The sequence below is a fragment of the Poecilia reticulata genome, chromosome 6 (genome assembly GCF_904066995.2).
Source record: "Poecilia reticulata chromosome 6, P_reticulata-male-v2, whole genome shotgun sequence".
Taxonomy (NCBI): domain Eukaryota; kingdom Metazoa; phylum Chordata; class Actinopteri; order Cyprinodontiformes; family Poeciliidae; genus Poecilia; species Poecilia reticulata.
In genome coordinates this window covers 26,231,501-26,257,343 of record NC_088835.1, presented here as the reverse complement: position 1 = coordinate 26,257,343, position 25,843 = coordinate 26,231,501, and the positions used below count along the sequence as shown (strand labels likewise).

Genomic DNA, 25,843 nt, shown 5'->3' with positions numbered 1-25,843 from the left:
AAAAGAGAAAATGAAAACAAAAACAGACTATTTAAAATAAATAAATGAAAATGAGTCAGGCAATTATCGAAATAACTGGTTACACTGCACAGTTTACCATTTACACTCCAAGATGGTACTACCTGGCACGGGTGGTGTACTAAGAGACTGAGTGAGCACTGAGATGGATCTTAGACTGGGGAGAAGGTCCAAAAATGGCTGCCAGATACTACAGAACTTATTAGCTGAGCCCAAGGTGTCTTACCACAATTTCTCCTAATGGAGTATCTCAGTAAATTCAGTTAACTACATTTTAAACTGAGGAACTTTATCAATTAACCACAATGTTAATATTATTCTCTTGGCTATTGCCATTCCATACAACACAGTCGTTTGCATAGAGATACTGTGAAAGTAGGAGGGTACGGCTAGTTTCTAATGTTTATTATTAATTTATTATCATTTTTATTTATTCACTTCTACTTATTGACTGTTTTAACCATTTATTTCAATCATTGTATTTACCTGAAAATATTTTACTATTTATTTATTTACGCATTTCTTTATTTTTAGTTTTTTTATTACATAATTACTTGTATTCAGTCAATAATTTATTTTCATATTGTCTGTATTCCTCTTTACTTATTTTTTCACTAATTATTTTTTCATCGGTATCATTATTTCAATTAATTAATTAATTAAATTAAAATTATTTATTTATTTATTTACCAACATTTATTAATAAATTTATTTATATAAATTACTTGTTTTTATAATAAACAGTTATATATAGTTTAATATTACAATTTATATACATTTTTACATAAACAATAATTTTTATAAGTCAATATTTATTTATTTATTTATTTATTTATTTATTTATTTATTTATTCCTGTATCAGACCCGTCATCCAGGTTTTTGTCCCGTCAGGTTAAATGAGGAGGCCCGGACTCTGATCTCGGACCTGGGAAGCTCCACCATCCATTCCCTGGGATATCGGGATAACTGGGTGTTTGTTGGTGGGAAAGGAACGACGGGGAAAAGTAACTTTGAGAAGGTGAAGTCATCAAATTAAACTAATTTAACCCAGATTTGCTGACTCATTCATCTGCTGTGAAACTAAAATCTGATCCATTCGTGTGTTTCAGCACATAAAGAGCGACGATTCCAAAAACAAGTACGAGAGCTGGCCTGAGATGGTGGAGGTGGAGGGCTGCATTCCCAAATACGTGGGATAATCCCGGAAAAATCAGCATGAAGCTGCAGGACGGGACTTTTAGGATTTAAACTGATCTGGATGAATCCATGAGATCCTCCACATCCTGCAGACAAACCTGGATCTGATGCTGTGACTCAGAGTCCAGGTTAAATTTAAATAATCCGGTCAGTTTTGGGTGGAATAATGGATTTTGACTCAAGGAAAACTGAGGAAACATCCCAACATCTCCAGTGATTCAGGATCCTAATCCATCTGGAATAATCCTGCTGCTGCTGCTGATGTTTAACTTCCCTCAAAGTCCAGCTTCACCTGCAGGAGCTTCTGAGGACAGTTTCACCAACAAAACTTCCAGACGTCTGCAGATTAAACGCAGATTACCAGATTATTAGAGCATCATGAGGAGGCACAGTGTTTTTATAGGAAGGGGGTTTGATGAATTTTTGTTACCAGATAGAAAAAGTGGGAAAAGGTAAAAAATATTATAACTATTTCTATTAAAATGAAACATTTAAATTCTTGTTTTTAACTTATTTTTTTTTATGTTTTTTTATTAAATAAATCCTGTTTTTACTTTATGGTCTTTGTTTTAAATGTTCATTTTAACCCAAAATTAACCAAATAAACGGAAAAAGCAGACTATAGTTAGTTAGTTAGTTGGTTAGTCAGTTAGTTAGTTAGTTAGTTAGTTAGTTAGTTGGTTAGTTGGTTAGTTTGTTAGTTAGTTAGTGACAGACTCACAATAACATGGACAAATTCCAGAATTCTGATTAAAGTCAGAAATCTGAGATTAAAGTTAGAAATCTGAGATTAAAGTTAGAAATTTGAGATTAAAGTTAGAAATCTGAGATTAATGTCTGTTTCTTCTTTTTTCCTGTGACCTTAATTTCCTTCTGAATGTTTTTGACTCAGCCGGAGTTCAGTTTGTTTTTTAAACATATTGAATCTGGTCTTAAACTTTAAATTGATGGTGAGTGAGTGCCAAATTGAGAGAGCAGTTTGAGATAAAAGCAGTTCCACAATAAGGAACCTTACATTCATCGCCTCTAGAAGCTGCTCTGGTGGATCTGCTGTCGCCCTGCAGTTACTAAAATAACCACAGAGAAGACGGGAATAAATTCTTGTTGAAGGAAAAACGGGAAGGACTGGATGCACAAAGGCAACTCTAAAACATTCCAACCCAGTTAAGGAACAAACACAACAATTGTTTTGTTGAGGAAGAAGGTGGAAATCCATCGGATCTGATCAGATTGACCCCTCTGAACCCAAAACGGATCCAGAACTTTCAGTAGGAACCGTATAGTTCATCTAGAGAAGAACTGTTTCTGTTCTGGCCTGAACTGTCGGCCCATTTTTCTCATCACAGCGTTCCCTAATCTACCAAGAATATGTAGAGCAGAACGATTCATTTGTGTGGATTATTAGATGATTTTTTTGTTGTGAAATGTAATTTCTAAGCAATGGAGCAACAAAAATACAGCAACGTGACTCAATTTACAGCTCTACATGAACTCTGCTGCCAACTAGTGGTTAAATGTAAAACAACAAAAAACTGCAAAAGCACAAAATCTTACCACGTATTTTCGGTCTAGTTTCTATTGAAAATATCTCATTACACTTGAAATAATACAAAACTAAGTTACAAGTAACTTTTTAGCAAGATATAACAGCTTGTTTTAAGTAATTAATTCTTTAATATAAATTTTAAAAAGTTCTAGTTGGCAGATTATTTCACTTATAACATGTGAAAAATGTCTTGATGAAAGTGAAATAGTCTAACAGTGGACCCAGTTGTGTTTTGTCAATTTTAAGCAATTATTTACTTAAAATAAGCTCCTATATCTTGCTGAAGTTGTTAGTTTTGTCTTATTTCAAGTGCATTAAGAGTTTTGCACTTTAAGATTTTGTGTTTTTGCAGTGAAGTTATACCATATCAACTCTGAGTATTAAAATGTATCCACATATAAAACTTTTTGAGATGGATGAATTTAAATATGTCAATAAATGTTGCATTAATTTTCGTAAATAGAGTCCAACAGTCCCAGTTCATGTGTGAATTTTAAACAGTGAGGCGATCCAAACCATTAACATGTGGATAACTGAGGTTAAAAAAAGTATTAAGTTCCCAACAATAAATTGACAAACTATTTTTCTTAAGGAATGAAGTTTAAACATATTTAGCATTGGTTTAAGAGCCTGAGACTGCAGAACAAGCTGCTGTGTTTATTTAGGAAGGACATGGCTTATTTGCTTTTCTCAAGAAATTTCGCATGAAGTTCACTGTTTAATTTTGATCACTCAAATAAAACAGAAGAAACTCAGAGATAAGGAGACAAACAGAGAGAGGACTTGTCCTACAGGATTTAAAGTTCCTGTGAATCAAATCATGTCAGACTTCTTGGTTAACTTCTAATAATATTCAGTGTCTGAACAAATACTTCACATCCTGCAGAACTCCTGCTCTGAGAAATGAAAATGGTTTCATTTTGAACCAGTCAGTTTATCAAGACACCGAGTCACATTTGGGAAAATAATACAAAATAAAACAAACGCTGAAAGACGGTGCATCATGTTTCACTACAAGATAACGCTAGTCTTTTATTCCTTCAGTCCATCTTTAGTCTGAACAGAAATGACCTTTTAAAGATAGAAAATGTCACATTTCTTCCGCTTCACTTAATTTGTTGAAAATCATCCGTAGTTGCTCAAGTAAAGCTCCAAAAATGGAGAATATTATTAAAAATATTATGAAAAAGGGAAATTTTTGTCACGCATTTCAGAAACAGTCTAGTTCTTTACCTCTCAAACATTTACCTTTCTTTCAACGTTTTATGAATGTGCTACAGCGTTTTCTGAGACATTAAATTTAGAGTTTTCGTCATCTGTTTATCCATAATCGTCGCACTTTCTTTGTTTCTTTTTTCACCCGTATGACTGAGCACATTTCTGGTGCAATACCAGTTTCCACCAGAAGATGGCAGTAGCGGCAAATACGAGAGAGGCTAACTTCAAGCCTAGAAGAAGCTCAGAGTCAGCATAGCTACGAAGCCATTATTTTGACATAAAAGCTGATTTCTGTTTTAACAGGTGGGTGAAGTCTACGTTTAATCGATAAGGTACCATTATCGTAAGTGTTTGTGAGTGGAGAACAGTATTTTATTGGCACACATTGTATTTTGAGAAATGTCTGTGTGTATTTTATTAGAAGTGTTAACTGCTGCTAGCCTAGAACAGAAGAGCTGCTCAGAGAAACTGAATGATTGCTTTGGCACAATTATTGGGCACCATTTTTAAAGTTACAGTCAAAAACTGACAGCAATAATTTGTGTTATTTCGACAGTCACAGAAAACAATGTGGTTAATTTTTCGGTAACACTATTTGACGGGGTGTGCATAAGACTGACATGACACTGTCAAAAACATGACGTAACACCTGTCATGAACATAAAGAACTCTTTATGAATGTTTATGACAGTTGTCATGAAATAATTCGGTAAATAATGACACTTTTAATGCAAAGTTGCTCTAAAAGTTGCATTAAAAGTCAATTAAAAGTGCCAACTTTGCATGATTTTGATCAATTATAAAATAATGCAAAGCTGGTACTTTTAATTGACTTTTAATGCAACTTTTAGAGCAACTTTGCATTAAAAGTGTAATTATTTACCGAATTACTTCATGACAACTGCCATAAACATTCATAAAGACTTCTTTATGTTCATAACAGGTTCATGTTTTTGACAGTGTCATGTCAGTCTTAAGCTTCAAATAAAGTGTTACCAATTTTTCTAAGTCATATTTTCTCTATGTTATTCGTTGATTTATAAATGTCACCGTTTCAAACTAAATATTCAAATAGCAAGCTAAATATTTACTTTACCAACAAAGTATTTAGCTTCAAACTAAATATCTAGTTTGGAGGTAAATACTCCAAACTGAACTAAATATTTAGCTCAGAGACAAATGTTTGCCTTGTCAGCCAAATATTTAGTTCAGAGCTAAGTATTCAGCTTTGCTCAAGGCTTATTTAGCTCAATGCCAAATATATAGCTTAGTCACTAAATGTTAAGCTTGCTAAATAAATATTTAGCTTAATGCTAAATTTATTTTGTGAACTAAATATGTATTATTTAGCCTGATTGGGCTCCGTGGGTTAAAACCCGGCCACCAGGCGCTCATCATAAGGGGTCTTTGGGCTGCACTTGGTCTGGTTCCTCACCTAGGATTTCTCTGCATTGGGTAACCAGAGGCATGAAGCCCCTGACAGCTCCTAGGATCACTGGGACACTCAAACCCCTCCACCACGATAAGGTGGCAGCCTATGGAAGGGATGTGTATGTGTGTGCATGTTTGTATATGTATGTGTGTGCATGTTTGTATATGTATATGTGTGCATGTGTGTATGTATATGTGTGTATGTATATGTGTGTATGTATATTAAGTAACTTCTGTATTAAAACCCTCCTGTTGTCCTCGGGTCAAAATGGCCGAGATTTGTATGTGTTTTCCCTATACACAGAAAATGAGGACAACAGGAGGGTTAGAGAGGACGAGAGAGAGAGATTAAGAAAGAGTTTTATTTATTTTTTCCATGAGGAAACATGTGGTGGTCAGTTCTTTCATTCTCTAGTGGCCTTTATTTAACACTAATTGAACAGGAGATTTGGAGGAGAGACATGCAGCAGATTGCCCAAGACTTGGAATTGAACCCAGGATAACCTTGTTGCTCTTCAGCCTAGATGTTTCGCATCCCGTCGTTCTTCTCTTTCATACCAGTAGATAACACATAAGCTCAACAACACATAGGCTCATACTCATGGCTATGTGTTCATTTAAGAACTTATTTTCCTCCACTAACAGAAATAATTTCTTATTAAGTTCCCCATTTTTGTACTTTCACAGATTGCTCTTCTTCTTTACCTTTTCTACTCAGTTTTTCATGTTAAATTGCACTTTTTTTGTTAAAGCAATTCTTGCAGTTTCTTAAACTCTTTTAGGGGGCAATTTACATTGACCAATTGACCTAACCTACATGTTTTAGGGGATGTGGGGGGAAACCAGAGCACCTGGGGAAAACCCACGCAGGCACGGGGAGAACATGCAAACTCCACACAGCAAAGATGTGACACATCCTCTCTGTGCAGATGCAGTGCTAGCCACTGCATCTCCGTGCTGCCCACTACTTTTTCTATTTCAGATTCGTCTTAAAGTTTGAATCTTTTTTTTAATTGGGTTAGGAAGGATCTTTTTTGTAGATGGTTAATGGCGATGTCGCATGGAACGATGGTTAAAACTTGATGTTCTGGGCTTTAGTTCAGTCTGTTCTTCCTTTTTTTTGATTTCTTCAAATGCATGAAGTTTAGCATTCTTTTCCATACTGTAAGCTTTGGTTTTTTCATTTTTCCATCGTCCATGTCGTCCAAATCCTCCTGGTTGGATTCTGCAGCAAAGTCCGTCATGGGTTCCAAATGCCTGGGAAAACCTGAGGAGGATCCTTCTAAGGGATCCTCCTCAGAAGAAATCTCCTGATATAAAACTTCATCATGGTCAGGTTGGCTCTCGTTCTCCATCTCTTGAAAATTTTTGGACTCTTGTGGTGTTTCTTCTTTGACATCTTCCTTCTCGTCTCTCAGAGAAGTGTCAATCTCTAGATAGTCATATGCTCCTTCCAAATTACTTGTTGTCTCACAACTTACTTGATTAAATTTTTCAATTTCTTGTTTGAGTGCAGCAATATCGATGTCATATCTGCAATGCAGCACCATGTATATATCTTTCATCTTCTCTAACTTTGTCAGTGCATCCCTTTCCTTCTCTTCCAGCATTTGCATATCTTTTGCTGTATTTTCTTGGAAGGTGGCTTTCAAGTTGTTTAGAAGCACTATCTCCTCCATGTGCGCTTTTCTCTCCTCAATCATCTGGATCCGAAGCATTTCCACCTGCTGTTTAAGTGAAGAATTTTCACATTTTAAATCGTTCGTGACCTTGTAGAAATTCTGCTGCTGGGTCTGGAGCTCTTTTGATGCTGCTTTATATTTCAGTTCTTGTTCTTGCTCAAGAGAAGCCAGTTCAGATAGAACAAAGTGACATCTCTTTGCTGTATATGAACTGGCTTCTCTTTCACGCTGTAGCTCGTGCTCAGATGTTTCCACTTCAGCTTTAAGAGCAGAAACGTCTCTTTCAAACTTCTGCTCAAGTTCTTCATAGGAACATTTCATCTCGTCCAATTCTGCCTGTAAACTGTTTCTGCTGCTTTTCAGAAACGTGACCTCTTCTGACATCTTTTGAAAGATATCGTCCTTTTCAGCTCTTATCTTGTCAAGGTCCAGTTGTATCTCACTAACTCTAACTTCACACAACTTTTGCATCTCGGCCTCCTGCCTCACCAGAGCATCGTTGGATCTCTCAGACGCTTCATACTTGGAGCAAAGCTCCTCGTGGGAAGTCTGGAGTTTGTCCATTTCTTCTTGCAACGTTTTGTTTCTTTCTTTCTCAGCCTGGATTTCTGTTTTAAATGCTTCCTGGCTGAGGAGGTGGGCCGTCTTTAATTCCACAAAATCTTGCTGGAGCTGCTTCTTGTTTTTAAATCTCGTTTCGTTGTGCGCCTTGGTAGCAAGAATCGCAGCATCAACAAGAGCTGGATCACTAAGTCTCTCTACTCTCTCGAGTTCCCTCTTGGTCTCTTTGCCCTTGTTAATGAATACTTCTTTGAGCGCTTTCTGCCTCTTTAACTGGAGTTTGGTTTCTTCCAGCTCGGCTTCCAGATGGGCCAGTCTTTGGTTGTCTGCAAACCTTTGGGCTCTCTCCATCTCTAAAAGAGAGCCCATCCTGTGGATTTCCTCATGCAAAAGATCTGGGTGCACAGGAGGAAACCCGCCTTGGACATTTCGATGGTTTCCCCATCTCCCCTGGGGTCCCATCATTCCATTGTGTCTTCTTGGATTTTGATAAGACATTTTTGATGACTTTCTCCAAAATCTATCGATTTGTAAATTAGCTGAACGCTCGAAAAGGCTTTGCTTATGTCTGAACTAGTCAGTGATATAGCAATGAAAAATATCCAGAATTCTGTTCTATATATATGTAGTTTATGACATCACAGACGCTGCCTCACTTGTGACATCACAGAATCTTCTTTTGCTGGTGCTGTTACATCATCCCACCAGCAAATAGCATACTTTCTATTGTTTATATTAAAAATAGTTTGATTCACTTGGTTTTTGTCCCATATATTTTGAACTTTTTTCAGTATCTATACATGAGAAAGTTAATTTTGCTTGTTTAGTCAAACATTTATTTTCTTGTTCTTGTGTCAGCAAACATTGGAACATTGATGTGGGAACAGGTAACATTTTGCTAAGTTAATGCCATAAATATAAATATAAAATCATTCAATAAATTGAAAATGACATGAACTAATTAAAGTAACAAACTAAATAAATTGTGGACAGAGCACAAATAAAGTTTTAAGATTTACCCATGAGAAAACCAGGGATCTCAAACCCATCCCACCGTGCTTGACCACCACAAACACAATGTGAGCCACAGTAAATGTCAAGGCTAGGTCATTTTCAGATCTATGCAAACGCATGATTTTTGTTTGTCATTGTAAACTAAATCTATTTAAAAAAAAACAATCATTGTTTTGTGTAACGGGGAGGATCTAAATATGAGGCAGTCCTGGATGGTAGATGAAGACAAACCAAGATCAACTGATTTAAAGGTTACACAGACTGACCAGCTGGGGGCGGTAGTGTACCAACTTGCTGTTTGGGAAGAAAAGACTATGGTGAAGAAGAAAAGACTATGACAAAGACGGATGGAAAGTGCTGCTGTTGTGTTTAAGCTTCCGTCAACACTTTATCGCCGTTATCTCTCCACAGAGATTACACATCGCTTTGACTCCCCACACCGTTTTACACGCTAAAGGTTGGCGTCCTGCTCTGACTTGAACCAGCTGTTCAAGTCAGAGCAGGAAAAACTCAACCCAGAGTTTAAGTTTAGGGTCTGGTTCTCAGAGTATGAAGTTAAATTTTTTCCCAATTATTCAATGGGGGAAAAAAACTAACCTCAGTTAAGTAAAATAAAATTGCAATCAAAACTTTTGGAATTGTAATGATTTTTTTTTTGTTAAGTTTGAGGCTAACTACCGTTGGTGAAACTGACTTTACTAAAAGTGCTTTCAGTTACCATCTTCGAAGAAAAAGTTTGTTGGTTTTACGGTTATTTACCCGTGATTTTTGGTCAGAGGGAAATTACAATGTATTATTTGTTTGTTTTTAAAGGTTTTGTCGGCTCTAGTGACCTTTATTTGGCAGTTGTCAAACAGAAAGCGAGTTATGAGAAAGAAAGAAGACATTTGTTCAAACATGAGTCCACACATTCTAAGAAAAATAACAATAAATAAATAAATTACGAGAATATACTAATGACATGACGAGAATAAAGTCATAATACGAGAATAAAGTCGAAGTACTACAAAGCAGCCATAATGTTACGACTTTTTTTATGGTAATAATGGCACCAATTCCTGTATAATTTTATTTTTGTAATTAAATTTTTCTTAGTTTGTCTCCAAATACTCAAAGTATAACATTGGAAATGTATTTCTATTAGTAATGTTATGTAAGCTGAGTTCATGATCGTCTGTGCTAATTAATATGTTTTACATAACATATAACAAACTGTAACTGTGCAATTATTAAAATCTAAGTCTACGTTGTATAAAAGCAGTGCAAATATAATCGCAGCGAAGCCATTACTACCCAAACTGATTTCTATTTTCACAGAATAAAAACACACACAGATCATCGGCCGTCACATTCACATGAAACCGGACAGCATGGATTGATAATTGAAATTGAATATGGAGTCCAGCAGCAGAGCAGATGGAGGAGGTAAGAAAACTGGAAACATGCCAATCAGCAGGTTCTTTTTGTTTTTCTCGTTAACGGTTTCTATTGCACTGAGAGCTGAAGGATGTGTCTCAAAAGGCTGCAAACAGCGCCACCTTGTGGAGTTTTAGAGCTGTAGCAGGTTGGCAACACCTGATTTCTCTCTGACATTCAGTTTCCCAGCACCCAGTGAACTGACTGTTCCAACAAACGTTTTTCTTGCTTCATTTCACAGAAAACGGGTGCAAAAACATCTGCTGCAGCTTCCAGGGTCCTGCTGCTGGAATAATCTGCTGGTCAAGTCCGATGCGACGGGACTTCAGCTTCTTCTGCTTTCTGCAAGAAAACATGCAGTCATGATGGAGACCTGGATAGAGAGGTAGCAGAACTGATCTTTTTCCTTTATTCTTCTCAGCAGACAGTTTCTGTATCAACATTGTGAAGTTTCTTCATTCAGACCTTAATTAAGACCAAAGTGTCTGCTGATACTCAGTGCTCTGATGCAGACGCTGATAATCTTCAGATTGTGGAGGAATGTTCTGCAGACAGTCATGTTTCCTCAAGAGACGCCGACGGTCTGAAGAACTGTATGAACGACCTTTTCTCTGAACATTTTAACAAACTTAAACCTTTCTGAATATGTATTAGGACTGTTGTAAATAATTATTTTAGTAATCAAGTAATCTATAAATTATTCTTATGATTAAACAAGTAATCAAATAAAAAATAGATAAATAAAATATTAGTAAATTCTGCCATACCTGCTGTAATAACATTGAATATCCACATTGGCCCAAATGTTTGTATTTGTGCATCCCTAATAATTACTTTCCTGTAGTTTAGAAACTTAACCTGTAACAGTAATGGCTCACTTTTTCAGTTAACCTGAACAAAAATTATAGAAAAATCACAAGAAAATTCATTAAAATATCACATTTTCTTTTATGTATTCCATCCATCCATCCATCCATTTTCTTGCACCCTTTTTCCCTCAGTGGGGTCGGGAGGGTTGCTGGTGCCCATCTCCAGCCAACGTTTCGGGCGAGAGGCGGGGTACACCCTGGACAGGTCGCCAGTCTGTTGCAGGGCAACACAGAGACACACAGGACACACAACCATGCACACACACACTCACACCTAGGGGCAATTTGGAGAGGCCAATTAACCTGACAGTCATGTTTTTGGACTGTGGGAGGAAACTGGAGAACACCCACGCATGCACAGGGAGAATATGCAAACTCCATGCAGAAAGACCCCAGGCCGGGAATTGAACCCAGAACCTTCTTGCTGCAAGGCAACAGCTCTACCAACTGCGCCACTGTGCAGCCCTTTTATGTATTCATTGAGTCAATTTAATAGATGAACTCTCACTTCGCTCAGCCACTGAAAGCTTTTGTGTCCATATTTCTGATTTTGTCGTGCAAAATCCAGTCGCATGTGACAAAAAACATGTGTTTTTTTGTGTACCAGGCCTGTGCACATGCACATCGCTTTATCATACATACATATCATATCATACATCTCTAAGGCTCCACAGGGTGGCGCTGTTTGCAGCCTTTTGAACCGGATCCTTCAGCTCTTAGTGTAGCAGAAACAGCTCAACTGGTTTCATGTGAAACACCTGCTGATTAAAATCACGTTTCCAGTTTTCTGACATTCTCAATGTATATCTGTTCTGCTGCTGGACCTGAAACGTCCCTTATTTCAGTTCAGTTATCAACTTATGTTGTCCAGTTTCATGTGAATGTGACGGCAGACAAACTGATTTGTGAGTAAAAGTGCCTTTATTCTGAAATCTGATTTTTTAGTAATGGCTTTGCTGTGATAATATTTATGCTTCATTTAAACAGTGTAGTAATTACACAATTGTTTATGCTGTTTGCTAGTATGTCCAAAATCAAACATGTTAATTAACATAGACAAATAACCATGAACTTTGCTTACATTACATTATGTAATCAATCAGGTTATGATTGTAAATATTAATCATTGACAGCTGTTCAACTGATTGACAGTTAATCTGCCCCCCTTTAAGCCATTAACTAATTATATAATCTGCTTATACTTATATTTTGTTATTCATGTAACATCATAGTTTACTAAGCTGCAGCCAGAACATCACACATATTATCACTGGGTAGAACATCCCATCTTTTGCACGGCTGCTGCAGCTCCAACAATTGCTCCCAGATTAACTCCAATACCGGCTCCAACAGCTACTCCTATCGGTCCTCCTAAAACTCCAATAGCAGCTCCAACACCAGCTCAGTAGCAGCTCCAGCAGCTGCAGCCCCCAGAGCAGCACGGATATATGAGTTCTCTCTCTCTGCCTGCCTTTTTGCATCTTCAGGATAAATTTCTGGATTTTCTCTGATTAGTCGTTCTGCTTCTTCTTGCTTGGCTCTTTGTGCCTCTTCAAACATTTCGTTGGTGTAGAAACTTCCTCCATTTTCCTTAACCAGTCTGTTGATCTTCTGCACCAGTCCTCTGACTTGACCAGGATCCTCTACTGTGTTGTCAAAGACATGATATTTATCTTCAAATGTCTGGAAGACGGCGCACTGACTGATGAAACGCTGTAGAGGTCTGTGTCTTAGTAACATGTTTCCTATCGTCATATTTTCCCGTTTTAGTTCGTCTCCATGGGTAAACAGGATCATGGTGTATGTGGCTGCTTCATTGCCAAAAATTTTCTGGATAATTCTCAAGCTTCTTTCTTCTTCTGTGGTGAATCTGGTGGGTTGGAGCACAATCAGGAACACATGAGGACCAGGAGCCGCCAGGCAGATGCCTTTAGCGATTTCTTCCATAATCTCTTTATTACTTTTATCTGTATCAAACAGACCTGGAGTATCAATAACAGCCAGATTTAAACCATCAAAATCATTGATTTTCTTCTCACAGACTGATGTCACAGAGGAAAAAGAGAGACAAGAATTGAAAAATCTTCCTCCTAACATGGTGTTTCCTGCTGCACTTTTTCCAACTCCGGTTTTCCCAACAAGAACAATCCTGAGCTCCGTCTCCTTTTTAGCTGTTGGAGGATTAGAAGACAACAATGAAGAGGGAGAAATTTAATTCAGATAACTTCAAAGTAACTTAAAATATGTCTAATGATGCCAGTTACAGAATTATATGTTTATTTTTAGATGTAGAGAGGAGAATTTAGATGTTTCAATTTTCAGCTAATAATGTCTACAGAAATATTTTTGTATTAGATTAATAGTTTTATGGACTTAGAACAAGTTCTACAGTGGATCAACCTCAATATTTTCATGACAAAATATTGCTGTACCGGTAAATTCCTGTGTGGTTATTGAAAACCCGAAACCACACATTCGTAATTTAAAGATAAAAATATCAAAGGCAATTTTATTTTTTTGTAGAGTGAAAGAATTATTGAATGATAAACTTTACACATATATTTCACTGATGGTTCCTTATTTGTCTTATTACATACAAATGACAAATGTGAGGGAATGTTTGTAAAGCAGATAATTTTTAAAGAACTGTGAAAGTAATTAGCAGAAAATGGTGCAAACAATCTATTGTTCTTAAATATAAACTTGATTAAATCTCACAACTTAGTGTTGAATTGACTATGTGTTGACTTCAACACTCAATTCAATAAAGTTGAACAGGTACAACAAAGTGAAGAAGTTTAATATTTCCTGTTGCCTCTTTCAGAAAGTGGAACTCACATTAAACACATAAATTTATCACACAGAGTGAATTTCTTCAACTCTTTGTTTCCTGCAGTTTTGATAAAAAGAGATAATGAAAACCAAAACTTCAGTGTCAAAAAAAAAAATTAAAATCAGTGGTGGGCAATAAATCTATAGCTTAAAAATAGATTATTTTTGTACAAGACATGATTTCATAAAATATTTTATTCTTTCTTTTCTTGCTTGTTCTGGTCCACTGTGTTTTCTGAAGTCCACAGTCAGTGCAGCCGTCTACCAGAAAATTTCAAAGAATTTCACGTTTCCTTTTCCTGACAAGGTTCATGGAGATCTTAAGTTAATTTTCCAGCAGAACCAAAAGCTGGTTTAATGATCCTGTGCTTGACTGGCCAGTGTTACGACCCGGCTCGTTCAGCCATAACAAAAGACAGGAAGACATGGACTTCAACAATTAAAGTTCTTTATTGAGCACAAATATGGACTAAAAACAGTAGTGTTACCAAAAAGCAGATGATTTAAGCAAGTCCTGCCTGACTTGCTGCCTGCCTCAACCCCAACCGAGCTTCAAATCAGCTCCGCCAGCTCCTGATGTGTATGAGCACAGCTGCTTATATATCCAGAAGACAAAAGGGCCTAACGGATCCGTTAAAATCAATTTTAAAAATGTAAATAAAGAACAGCCAGCAAACTGAGCTGACCTGACCTCTTTGGAGAATATATGTGACATTGTCTGGAGGGAGATGAGCGTCACTAGACCAAGGTTCATTTAGGTAACTACAACTAAAGTAACAAAAAGCAAAATTGAGAAAGCATTTCTGTTAACTGAAATAAATCTGGGAAAAACTTCTCAGGAATAAGCAGACACAGGAAGTCATAATGCACAGGAAAACTAAACTTCAACGGTAACAATGTCTGAAAGGGTTGTGCAATGGATTGATTAGTCATGTAACTCCTCCTTTCCCGTCGTATTTATAAAAGAAACTTCAACTGCAAAAAGTCCATTTATGTGATTTTGTGTTTTTGCTTTCGAGGTTGGTTGCCATTTGTTAGATATTCATTGCTGGAAACTGGCTAAGCCTCACACAGGTTTACTTTGACTCACAGAAGACACAGACGACTTTTATTGTCTTGTATTTTTGTTGTTGTTCCTGATCTTTTTCTCTAGTCATCCAATCAGGTAAATATACTAGTTTAATTTGAATCTGCTTATTATGAGAGGTCTGAGTGAAGTTTGTAAGTGTAAATAGAAAGGCACAGGGATTCAGTCTAGCACTACTTATTCCTTTGATAGGCAGTATTTTCTACAAATGACATGTATATTCGACATGTAACCTGAAATATGAAAATATCTTTTTTGTTTGTTTGTACAATCAGGTTGGACTTATTTCAGAAGCTTAACTTCCTAAACCAAAGCAAATCCGGCCCACTGACAAGCTTTGACTGCCCTGAGTAATTCTGCAATAAAAGAGTAAGTTACATTACTTTGTTGTAGCTGTATGCAATACACTGACTCAGTTTTTATTTTGAGAACCACTGTGGCTTTCTTAATGTAATTGGTATGAACAGCTATCAAGAAATGAGCTTTATAAAGAGATCAAGTCCAGAGCAACAACGGTTCTTTAGCTGGGTGTGTCAAGTCAAGGAGATAAGGGCTTAACAAAGAGTGGTTTTTTTGTAAAAGTCAAATCAACCAAAGCAAAAATATTTTACACATCAACAATCAACTTCATGTTTCACAATGCTTACTGGAAGGAGAACGCTCTCTGTCCAGAGATAGACGAGAAAACCTATTTTGATACAAATACACCAAACCAGCTGTCAGCAATGGTGGTTCTAGCTAAGCGCCTATTGTAATTAAAATGTTTATTACTACAATTCTCCTGCAAAAAGAAGTGCTAATTTGGAGGTCTAGGCATATTTTAAAACTCAAACTTTATTTAAAATGTACAAGGAGGCAGCCATTTTGGACCAAGGGGCAAATGTTGATGTTTAAACACCTTGAACTTTAACAAACTCCTTCCAGGGATTTTGAGCTCTCAGCTTTATTTTTGGTCGTTATACAGATAAGGGGTGGGGGATTAGAAGTTATCAAAATCTTAATTTTCTGAGAATCTTTTTTTTTTTTTTTAAGGTTTTGTTGGCTCTAGTGGCCTTTATTTGAAAGTAGTTTGACAGGAAAGAGGGTAATAAGAGAGGGGAAAGACATGCGGCAAATGTCACCAGGCCGGGAATCGAGCCTGTGACCACCAGCACGAGGACCAAGGCCTCAATGTGTGGGTTGTGCTTTGCACTCAATATAAAGGCGACATTAAAGGGATTCTTATTTACTTGTAAATTAGTCTTCTCTCATTTCAAGTGTACTAAGATATTTGCACTAGAAACTACACAAAAATGCTTTGTAGGATATTGTGTTTTACAGTGTTTATGATGTCTCTGACATTATTGTTCCTATTGAAAGTAAAATGTAAAGTTTCAGTGATTGTTTATGCTTTCTGTCTTCCTCACAGTGAATCTGGTTCTTCTTAATAATTGTTCAATATATATGCATATATATATATATAGACACAGACAGCAGGGTTTCCCCCATTGTATTATAAGCCTGGCGGGCCTTCAGGCTTATAATACACTCCCTGTACAGTGCATCAACTAGAAAAACTACAAACCCAGCTGTCTTTAAGGAGTAATTCTGTCCTGTCAGTAAAATGTTCACCACATTTTCACAACAGAAAAAAAGCTTTGTAGTCCTTCTAATTAAAAAATAAAATAAGATAAAAATTATATATGACGACTCCAAACAACTTTGGAAGTCAATTTCAGTTGCTCAGTTCAACACTCCCATTCCTCACTTCCGACGTCCGTCATGGCGCCTCGAATGATTAAGTGACGCCGTTGCAAAGGGTCAACAGTTTGGGTCATGTAGAACTGATCAGATCGTTTCCATAGCAACAAGCAGAAGCAAGACATTCCCCCGGAACTACAGTGAGCTCATTGTAGCTGTGACCTCATCTATGACATGCAGTTCTAGATCAAAGAACGCTTGAGGTTATGAATGCTTGCGTTTCAAAACATCAGTTCATATCAACCCGCTCTTCGAACCCCATCACTGTTTTATCGCAAAGATTTTCAGTATGGCAGATTTGTTGGTAGGTGTGTTTTTTCCCCTGACTTTCAGCGTTGGATATTTGGTTACAACTGGAATGAAGAAGGTTTGTAACAAATTGTTTCCTGGTGACGAAGTAGACGAAAGTGGCTCCCAGGACAAGATTACTTCTTCTGGTAACAACTCTGGTATCGACTCTGGTAACGACTCTGGGTACGACATTTTTGACTCTTTTCTTTTCAATCCTTCCCCTGCTGAGAAGCAAACTTCCCCGGCTGGGGAGGTTTGCTTCTCTGGCAATGACTCTGGTAACGACTCTGGGTACGACATTTTTGATTCTTTTCTTTTTGATCTTTCCTCGGCTAAGAAGCAAACTTCCCCGGCTGGGGAGGTTTGCTTCTCTAGCAATGACTGTGGTAACGACTCTGGGTACGACATTTTTGACTCTTTTCTTTTCAATCCTTCCTCGGCTGAGAAGCAAACTTCCCCGGCTGGGGAGGTTTGCTTCTCTGGCAATGACTGTGGTAACGACTCTGGGTACGACATTTTTGATTCTTTTCTTTTTGATCTTTCCTCGGCTAAGAAGCAAACTTCCCCGGCTGGGGAGGTTTGCTTCTCTGGCAATGACTCTGGTAACGACTCTGGGTATGACATTTTTGACTCTTTTCTTTTCAATCCTTCCCCGACTGAGAAGCAAACTTCCCCGGCTGGGGAGGTTTGCTTCCCTGGTAACGACTCTGGCAAAGACATTTTTGATACTTTTCTTTTTGGTACTTCCTCGGCTGAGAAGCAAACTTCTCCAGCTGGGGAAGTTTGCTGTAAAAAGCAGACCGTTGAGTCTGAAAGCTCAACTGAAGAAGACAGCAGCCACAAAGACAGATTTGAAGACAGCAGCCACAAAGAAAGCTTTGTCCTAGAAGATCAGAATTTCTCTGATCTTCCCAAAGAGCAAACCTCCCCAGCTGGGGAAGTTTGCTCCGAGACAGTTGAGTTTGAAAACTCAACTCCAGCTGGGGAAGTTTGCTCCGAGACAGTTGAGTTTGAAAACTCAACTCCAGCTGAAGAAGTTTGCACCGAGACAGTTGAGTTTTCAAACTCAACTCCAGCTGAAGAAGTTTGCTCCGAGATAGCTGAGTTTGAAAACTCAACTCCAGCTGGGGAAGTTTGCTCCGAGATAGCTGAGTTTGAAAACTCAACTCCAGCTGGAGAAGTTTGCTCCGAGATAGTTGAGTTTTCAAACTCAGAAACAGAAACAGAAACGTTTTTTGAGGCTGTGGAAATAATTGTGAAGGACACAGAATATGTGTTTTCTGAACAAAAAAATAACATCTGGGAATCATTGTTGTTAGTATTTTTTAGTTTGTGCTTATTTTGCATTATTATTTACTCTGGTGGATTTTACATGTATTTCTTTTTGATATATTTTCTCTTTGGTCTTGCTTATTTGAAGGATCACCTAACCAAGCATTGAGAACTGTTTTAAATTTAAATTCAACTTGTAAAACGTGTTTACCACATGTAATAAAATTTTCTGTTTCAGTTTAAATTTTAAAATACTTGAATCCCAAAGAAAATGAAATGTTGCAGCTCATCAAGATTTTTCAAAGAGCCATTGAAGATGGCGATGGCTGTCGACAGAAAAGATCTCCTGAAGCGGTCTGTGTCACATTGAACCTGAAGAAGCCTCTGACTGAAGATGGATGCTCTTCCCTCCCAAGACAGTCTCGTGAAGAAGATGGTCAGGATTGTCAATTATTTTGTTGATCCTATGAAGAATCCTTCTCTGCATTACCATCTCCAGAGGTTCCACAGATGTCCCCAGAACAGAACCAGCCTTCTTTATCAGCCATTATAGGTCCCTGGGTCTGGTGCTGCCCCAACAGATGATGCTCTCAACATCAGACTTCCTCCAGAAGTCCAGTCTGCTCTGTCCCTTCCTATAGACGCTTCACTGTTGCGTCTCCAGTCCAGTCGGTGTCCAGATGAACACTGAGGTGTTTATATTCCTCAACTTCTTCTCCCGTGATGGAAACAGGCTTTGATCTAATCCTGTTCCTCCTTAAATCAACAATCATCTCCTTTAGTTGGTTGTTTGTTTCAGGGTCTCTCTGGTGTTCCAGCTTCTTCCACCAGTTTGCTCTAATAATTTAGAGCAAATTAAATAACAAATTGATAATAAAAGAAAATTTAAACTTGTTTATAATAGTAATAATAATATTAGTATTAATACATTAATATTATTAGTGTATTAATACTAATAACATATCACTATATATATATATATATATATATATATATATATATATATATATATATATATATAATATAATGTGAAATTAATTACATATAATGTATATATCACTATATGTATAGTGATTTACACATATAATTATAATATTATACATTATATAATTAACTATATAATGTAATTATATATTAATAAACATATAATTTATATATTAATCAAGAAATACAATATATAAATATTTAATTATATATTAATTAAATATTCATATATAAAATACTTAATATAGTTATTAAATAATACATTATATATTAATTATATATTAAGTAATATGTAATTAGTATCATATTTATCTTTATATTATTATTAATACTATTATTATTGGTAATAATGATTGATATTGTTACTAATAATTAGCATTATAATTATTATGAATATTATTAATTTAATAATTATTCATATTTGTAATAATTATAATTACTATTATTAAAGGCAGTAGTAATAATATAATATGATATATCACTGTTTTAATAATAATAATGATAATAATATTATTATTCCCACACAAAGAGCAGAACTTATCACAGTTTTTTATATATATTTTTAATTGAACCGAACCATAGAATTCCACACCACATCTACTTGTTAATCTTGTCATAATCAAGCTAGCAAAACTGAGCTACTTCCCTCTCCCTCGCTTTTCTTAACTTTTTCCTGACTTGTATTTTAATAAATTAATTGCATGTTTATAAGAGAGGTGTGCCGATCGATCGGCCACAGATCCTAATTGGCCGATTTCTGTGAAAAAGTGTATGATCGGTGATCGCCGATTACTGTCTTGTGTTGCTGTTCACCAAAACTGATCAACTGCACGTCACTTCGCAGCCTCTGTGTGCAGCTCGAGCGAGAAAAGGAAGAATAAAAGTTGTTGGAGCTATTTTTTTTAAATTTCTTTATCCATTTGAATTGTGTTACTTTATTCTTTAATTTCTATTTTTTGTATTATTTACAGAGTTTATTTGTAGGTTGATAATTGTTGATTTTATTTATTTTTTGTTTTATTATTTTTCTTATTTATTTTCTAAATTTAGACAGGCAGTAATGTGGGTCAGTCCACTTTCTATAAGTACAGGGGCTTGGAGAAGGACCATCAGGCATTTGGGTTTGGGGCCGAAAAACCATTGGCCTCTTGTTCTCAAGAGTGGTAGCATGAGAACAAATGAAAGTTTGATCTGTGTAATTGTTTGGCGAAAGAGTAAAATAAATCACCAAGAACAATCAATAAGTTTGGACATTGAACCTTCTCTTGCCTGTGTCGAGAATCATGACCCCAGTGCCCTAGTGGCTTGATGGAACTTTTATTGGATGTTTGTCTTGGCAAACAATCAGAAGTGGTTCTGTCTAGTTTCGTTCTTCATCTGTTTATCAGCTTTATTGTACCTTTATTGTGGCGCACTGCAGCCGCTGCAATTCCTAAAATCAAGCGACAAAAACTGAGCAAATCCCCTGTGTTCACAAAACGCGGTGATATAACAGTCGTCAAACTACGGCTCCTAAAGCATATTTAAAATAAAACGATTGACCAATATAAATAGAAATTCACCCCTTCTTTAGTTTCTGTTGACAGAACTAACAGAAACTAAACTGTTTATAGGTTTGTATCATGGAGAATTTATCAATCATCAGTTTTCTAATCTTTATTTTAAGCCGTATTTAATATATTCGATATATCGAATAACAAATGATGGCGCTACTAATATTTTCGTGACAGATTTCTCCTTGTCCTGTATTGGGATAAAATGGTTTTCTGGTCTGGACACAATGAATCACATAGTGACTACAGCTCTGATAAGCCGCCTCGGCAATGGAGGTACGGAACATGGTCCACTCAGACTCAATGTCCCCCACCTCCCCCGGAACGTGTTCGAAGTTCTGCCGGAGATGAGAGTTGAAGCTCCGTCTCACAGGGGACTCCGCCAGACGTTCCCAGCAGACCCTCACTACACGTTTGGGCCTGCCAGGTCTGACCGGCTTCCTCCCCCACCACCAGAGCCAACTCACCACCAGGTAGTGGTCAGTGGACAGCTCCGCACCTCTCTTCACCCAAGTGTCCAAGACATACAGCCGCAAATCCGACGAGACGATGACAAAGTCGATCATCAAACTGCGGTCTAGGGCGTCCTGGTGCCAAGTGCACATATGGACGCCCTTATGCCTGAACATGGTGTTCGTGATGGACAATCCGTGACGAGCACAGAAGTCCAACAACAGAACACCACTCGAGTTCAGATCGGGGGGGCCGTTCCTCCCAACCACGCCCCTCCAGGTCTCACTGTCATTGGCCACGTGAGCATTGAAATCCCCCAGCAGAACAAGGGGGTCCCCAGGAGGGGCACTCTCCAGTACCCCCTCTAAGGACTCCAAGAAGCAGGCCCGTGCAAAGACCACTAAAGGGGCAGGTGCTCAAAAAAAAAAATAAAAGAAGGGCACATCTAACTGCATTCTAGGACAGAATATTAACAAAGCCACTCAGCTTTCAGAGTTTAATAAACAATGATAAATTACAAAATGTGAGATATAAAATCAAAGCTAACGAACATCTCCATATACAGCATAACACTATGCCTATGTAAGATATTTTATTAGTAATTTCTTTCTGCAGGTTTATTTCGTTATAGGAAAGTATTGCAATATTCAAACCCGCAATTTAGCAAGATATGTAAATTAGAGCTAGACCACCAGACATATTTCGTCTTTACAGAATTACACTATTAAAAATATATATAAGGGCACAATGCAACCTTTTAGTGGACTGTAATCTATAAAAAAAAAGACCTGCCTGTTTACTGCAGTGGAGATGAAGACGGTCCATTCAGGAAAGCAGAGCTGCATCAAACTTTAATGTGGAACTGCAGAAAAAAGAAAAAAACAAAAGAAAAAATTTAATTGTTAATGCATGTCAACACCTCCCCCGGAGGTGTCCCCCACCTCCGGGGGAGGTGGGGGACATTGAGTCTGTAAGGACGCCTGGACGCCTCCCTGGTGAGGTGTTCCGGGCACGTCCCACCGGGAGGAGGCCTCGGGGAAGACCCAGGACACGCTGGAGGGATTATGTCTCTCAGCTGGCCTGGGAACGCCTTGGGGTTCCCCCGGAGGAGCTGGAAGAAGTGGCTGGGGAGAGGGAAGTCTGGGCCTCCCTTCTGAAGCTGCTGCCCCCGTGACCCGACCCCGGATAAGCGAAAGAGAGAGGGAGGGTGGATGGATGGATGGATGTCACCATGAGAAAAGCCTACTGAGTTTTGCTTAAAAAAACTTTTTTAAACATTTAAATCACATTCGTCTCATGAAGTGCATTTTTTTTGCAAAACAAACTTATTTTGCATGTCAGAAATCTTTTCTTAATATTCTAAGTTTTTGTTGGAGTCAAAGTTTTGCTTGTGATTCTCATATGACGTCTTGAGCAGGGCCTAAAATCGCAACAAAAGATTTCTGATGTGTGCAAATAAAAGTTTATGTTTGGCAAATAACTAAGTTCACAAGACAAAAATTAGTTATTTAATTTAAAAAAGTTTTTTAAACTAAACGATTTGTTTTTTTTTAAAAGAAATCGTTAGAATTCCAAAAGTTTTAATTACAATTTTATTTTACTTAACTGAGGTTAGTTTTTTTCCCCAATTGAATAATTGGGAAAACAAATTTACTCTGCGAACCAGACCCTAAACTTAAAGTCTGGGTTGAGTTTTTTTCCCCTTCATTAATGTCACTTTTATTACATTCATTATATATATCATGGTAATTCAGGGTGAGTTATTTTTAATTCTAAATGAATATCCTTGTTGGACTTTTATTCTAATATCTGTATGATTAAAATACTGAATCGGTAGATAAGAACAGTTTTTCCTCACCTGACTGTCTCCTCCCGCTCAGTAGTTCATCAGAGAAAGGTAGACACAGAGGCCTGTCAGTGTCTGTTGTATTTCATTACCTCTCTGCTTAAACCACGACTCCGAGCTGAAGCAGAAATGATACATTCAACGTTTTCTGTCATCTGACAAGTAGCAAGTCTACTCCACTTTATTCACCAAAAACGTTTTTTTTTTTTATTCACCAAAAACTGTTCTGTAATCTGGAACGTTCGCTACGTTTAGCTCCAGTTAGCCACCTTATCGCACTGCGCGAGAGGCAACTGCGTCATGCGTCACGGGCAAAAGGTCAAAGGTCACAAGGTGACCGGAGGGCTTATTAGGTTGTAATAAAAATAATTTTAGTACATGTTATGTGTCAGAAGAGGGCTTAGAAAATAATAATACAAAAAAATAAATAAATAAAATAAAAATAAAAATTAACCAAAAGGGCACTTTGGGGCAAGAAGCAAAAAGGGCAGGTGCTCAAGCACCCCCAGGCCCCCCCCCTCTGCACGTGCCTGCCAAGAAGGGTGGGTAATCTGAACTGCTGTTCGGCCCGTAAGCACAGACAACAGTCAGAACCCGTCCCCCCACCTGTAGGCGGAGGGAGGCTACCCTCTCGTTCATCGGGGTGAACCCCAACGTACAGGCGCCAAGATGGGTGGCAACAAGTATGCCCACTCCTGCCCAGCGCCTCTCACTGTGGGCAACTCCAGAGTGGAAGTACGTCCAGCCCCTCTCAAGGAGACTGGTTCCAGAACCAGAGCCATGCGTCAAGGTGAGGCCGACTATTTCTAGCCAGAACCTCTCAGCCTCGCACACTAGCTCCGGTTCCTTCCCCACCAGAGAGGTGACATTCCACGTCCCAAGAGCCAGCTTCTGCAGTCGAGGATCAGACCGCCAGGGTCCCCTCCCTTGGCTGCCGCCCGTTACACATTGCACCCGACCCCCTTGGCCCCTCCGACAGGTGGTGAGCCCATTGGAAGGGGGACCCACGTCTCCTCTTCGGGCTGAGCCCGGCCGGGCTCCATGGGTAAAAGCCCGGCCACCAGGCCCTCGCCATCGTGCCCCACCTCCAGGCCTGGCTCCAGAGTGGGGCCCCGGTGACCCGCGTCCGGGCAAGGGAACGCCAGATCCAAGGTTGTTGTGCATCATAAGGGGTCTTCAGGCTGCGCTTTGTCTGGTTCCTCACCTAGGACCTGTCTGCCTTGGGTGACCCTACCAGGGGCATAAAGCCCCAGACAGCATAGCTCCTAGGATAATTGGGACACTCAAACCCCTCCACCACGATAAGGTGGCAGCCCGAGGAGAGGTCCCACAGGAACACTTTTAAAAAAGTGTTCCATGTGTAGCTGTGCTGTATGTTGAAATTGAGTCATAGTGTGACACTGACTTTTTAAATATTTATCATGCTACCTCCCTTTGTCAATTCTTATTTTTCTCTGTCTAGTTTGCAACCAGTCCTGACACAAAAAGTGTTATCGTAAATAAAAGAAGGACATCACTGAACTTCAAATGGTAAGCTTTTAGTAGAAATATTCTTGCTGAAATGCTTTCAATGTATACAAAATCTGTTTTTAATCAACAGGTCTGCCCAGAACAAAGTTCAAGTGAGGTGACATCATCAAAAGGAGTATGTTCCTATTCCGTAGATGATTCAGACATCTCATGGGATGACAGATGCACTCCACAGAAATATGGACTAATTATAGTCCATATTTCCATGTTTGGACTTGTTAATGCACATAAATTGTATATTTTTGTATGTGTATGCTGTGGTCCTGATAAATAAAATTGGCCCTGACAATTACTGTTGGTGCCATGTGTGGAGCCAAGCACCTCATTATTGTTTGTCCTTTTAATACAGCATTGCGTCAGGTTCTTGTATTTTGAGTTCTGATGTGTGTATCTAAATTTTTAAGTGAGATCTATGTTATGTAGCTCAACAAGATTTTTGACAACTTACTATGTCTTTCTAGTATAAGTGGAAAGGGGTGTCCGTTTAGTGTTGCAAAAAACTGGTTTGAAAAAATTGTCCCACTAATACACCAAAACCCGTATAGGTGTGTGTGTGTCCCTGCGTGAGAGCTGGTAGATATCTCCGAAGGAAAACAACAGTTTAACTGTTTTACTGCATTATTTATGGTAGCTATGACAGCTGTGTGAAGCTGCACAGCTCCATCAGCCTTCTAATCTCAGAGTACATGCAGCTGTTCTGCAAAAGCCTTTGAGGTTTGTTTGTACTGAAGATGTTTTATACTGCGTTTGTGCTTTCTGGTTTGGTGACTTGACAGAAACAAAAACAGCACTGAGAAATAATTGCCAGTACAACCTTCTGCATTATCCTGGCAGGAGTTGCCATTGAATAACTTAGAATACATCTGTAGGAATCTCTTAGCAAAGCAAAGAGTTTTCTTTTGCTAGTCAGAACCACCCAGCCATTTTTACAGTTACTATCCGGTAAAAGGTTCTGCTACCCAACCATTTCTAAAAACAGGACCAGCAGGCTTTCATACCAAAAGTAATTTGTTTCTTAAACAATCTTAAGGTAAAAGGTCTTAACTCGTTCATTTTATGATCAATAGCCTCTCTTTAAATGGAAAATGTTTTTATTGATTATGTACTTATTATGAAACTGAATATCGCTGGTGCATCACAGGGCAGTTTGCAGAAAGGACATGAGCTGCGGAGGATAGTGGTTGTCAATTCTGTTTGTACTGGCAGCTGTTAGGTGAGTCCAGTTAAATCAACATTTGGATAAGGAGTGGATCACAATGTAAAGTCATGCAGGATGTTTTCAGGAGACTTTTTTATGAAGGG

The 25,843-nt window shown here is 38.1% G+C and overlaps 1 long non-coding RNA gene and 1 pseudogene across 2 annotated transcripts; one reads left to right on the top strand and one right to left on the bottom strand.

Annotated features, from left to right (window-relative positions):
• The first annotated feature begins 4,007 nt into the window (after positions 1-4,007).
• LOC145552016 (uncharacterized) lies at positions 4,008-24,853 on the top strand. Of its 2 annotated transcripts, XR_014087950.1 has the most exons (6): positions 4,008-4,283; positions 9,986-10,093; positions 10,326-10,469; positions 15,148-15,241; positions 24,474-24,541; positions 24,612-24,853. It is a non-coding gene; the product is annotated as an uncharacterized LOC145552016 (long non-coding RNA). The 2 variants fall into 2 exon arrangements; XR_014087951.1 differs by lacking the exon at positions 15,148-15,241 and having other exon boundaries at positions 4,012-4,283.
• LOC103466695 (GTPase IMAP family member 9-like) lies at positions 11,629-13,161 on the bottom strand (annotated as a pseudogene).
• Positions 24,854-25,843: the final 990 nt, after the last annotated feature.